The sequence below is a fragment of the Dendroctonus ponderosae genome, unplaced genomic scaffold, assembly GCF_020466585.1.
Source record: "Dendroctonus ponderosae isolate FM_Combo_2020 unplaced genomic scaffold, Dpon_F_20191213v2 Dpon_F_20191213_1352, whole genome shotgun sequence".
Taxonomy (NCBI): domain Eukaryota; kingdom Metazoa; phylum Arthropoda; class Insecta; order Coleoptera; family Curculionidae; genus Dendroctonus; species Dendroctonus ponderosae.
The window spans coordinates 1-2,333 of NW_026017480.1; the positions used below are offsets into that span (position 1 = coordinate 1).

The 2,333-nt window shown below is 37.4% G+C and overlaps 1 long non-coding RNA gene across 1 annotated transcript; it reads left to right on the forward strand.

The window, feature by feature from the left end:
- The first annotated feature begins 6 nt into the window (after nucleotides 1–6).
- LOC125503205 lies at nucleotides 7–2,321 on the forward strand. Its single transcript, XR_007280712.1, has 3 exons — nucleotides 7–1,199; nucleotides 1,260–1,331; nucleotides 1,594–2,321. It is a non-coding gene; the product is annotated as an uncharacterized LOC125503205 (long non-coding RNA).
- The last annotated feature ends 12 nt before the right edge of the window (nucleotides 2,322–2,333 follow it).

Consider the following 2,333-nt stretch of genomic DNA (forward strand, 5'->3'; position numbering starts at 1 on the left):
CCCTGATCGCCTTGTTTGTTTTCTGTTCCACATGTTCTTTAAACAACAGCTTCTTATCCAGGGTTACCCCAAGATATTTAACAGTGTCAGACATGTGTATTTTGATCCCATATACATTTGTCTTAGGGCTCTAAGATCTCTCTTCCTTGTGAAAGCGATAATAGATGTCTTGGATGGGCTAATTTTGAGCCCTTCCGTGTTACACCATTGGTCGATGATGTTTAGCGCCTGCTGCATCAATGATGATACAGTGTCTCCAAACTTTCCCTGTACAACACCCCCAGTGCGTAGAAACCCTTCTGCTCACTTCATTGAGTGCGACAGTAACCGTTCTGCAACTCAGCATGTTTTGGATCCATTTACATATTATAGGCTCCACTCCACGATTTGACTGAAAAGAAGTATTGTCAAAGGCTCCCTCTATGTCCCGAAAAGCCGCCAGAGCAATTTTTTTACGCTCTAATGAGGTTTGGGCCCTCTGCACCAACTCGTGGATAGCAGATTCGCAGGATTTTCCCATTTGGTAGGCATATTGGTTGTGATGTAGAGGACTTCTAGTAAGAACCTCTTCCCTGATGTGTCTGTCGATCAGCTTTTCTAGTGTTTTGAGTAAGAAGGATGTTGGGCTGATCGGGCGAAAGGATTTGGCTTGGCAAGCGTTCTATACTCTACAGATATTAACTCGCTTTTATAGTTAAAAAAATGCAGTTTCGAAATTGAATGTGAATATGGTTGGAAAAATTAAGTATGATGTGCTGTTCTCACATAATTACTTAATTAAACTGATTTTTGCATGGTTCCTAATTTTAACATCCACTTTTCGCGGAAACTTAGGCACTTTTATGCTACCGAAATATCTTAGATCTAATCCTGTGTTTGCTGCATCGCAAAATCGGTTCATTTTTTAAATACATCTCACAGTATTCTTCAGTAATTAAAATGCCTGTTTCTGTAAAAATGTTCTTGCGCCTGTAAAAATGTTTTTCTCTTATTATACCCAATTAACTTTAAGTGTATTAAGAGCGATAATTTTTAAATAACGATAGTTTGTTTTAACTAACTCTTTCCATAATGAATAAAGCGCTCCTGGATGATATCGATGATCTGGACTATGAACCAGATGGCGTTGAAAAACCACTGGAGGAAGTGCCGACTCCTGATCAAAATGGACGAGACTTGATTTTGGAATCGTATCATAAGTAATTTATTATTTATAGAAAAGTTTTGTGAAATAGCCAGTGGATTGTTTTTTTTTTTAGCTCTGAAACGCAGAATTTTAACTTTCAGCCATTAGTTTTTCCAAAATCAGCCTCAAGTATTCAAAGTTTTCGGTAAGTTCCAAACAAATATAGATTCTATCTTTGAAATACCTAAAATCGAGTTTTGCTGCCTGGACAGACTGAATGATATTTATTAATAGTCCAGGCAAAACGATATTCTTGTAATTTAAAAGTTATAAAATAATAACCGTGCATCCGAATCCATAGACGATCGGGTGATATTACATCCATACTTCTTACCATTAGGACAGAAATTATATTTATATTTCACTGTTATATTGCCTTCATGTACTTACATATTACGTATTTGCAGAGATTTTGATTATAAGCATCTAGACGTCGATATAGATCAAAATTCGTTTCGAACTCATTATAATTCATATGTGTCCAATTCAGAAAGGTCATACCATTTGGACTCTAGCGATGATGAGGAAAGTACTGTTCCATTTAGTAATTCCTCGTTTCAAGTATCTGGTAAGTCTACTATCAATGTTATACAATGGCTTCATTTCAAAACAAGCCACCCTAAATTGAAGAAATGCACAGTTTTGAAAAAGACATCAATTTAGATATTTTACAGAGTGTCTCTGAAATAAGACCCTTACCAGAAAATAAAACGATCGCTAGCGGTGCTTTTAAGCGGTGCAGCGCGTTCAGTGGTTTTTCTTTGGTTTTACTGAAGAGGAACTATAACAGACGCCGGTTGCGTTGTTTTAATGATAGGAATGAATGAAGTGGCAACATATTTTCAAAGCTACTGGGTCAGCCATAAATTATGACCGAATGACTTTTGCTCCTTTATATATGCAACGGCTGACAAAACCATTTAAATTAGTTTTTGGAAGAAAACGATCTTAATTTAAGAACATTTGTGCCAGCAACAACATGAAGTAGGCTTGGGTAATACTGTGTCTTAAGACACTTGTGCCGCTGTGTGTCTATCTGCCGCGACGCGATGCTTTGAACAACACTTCGGCCCACTCACACGGCAATCTACAGGGTACAATATGCAGGGCCCAATCTGTTAGAGTTGAGCAAGAAATGACTACCTTT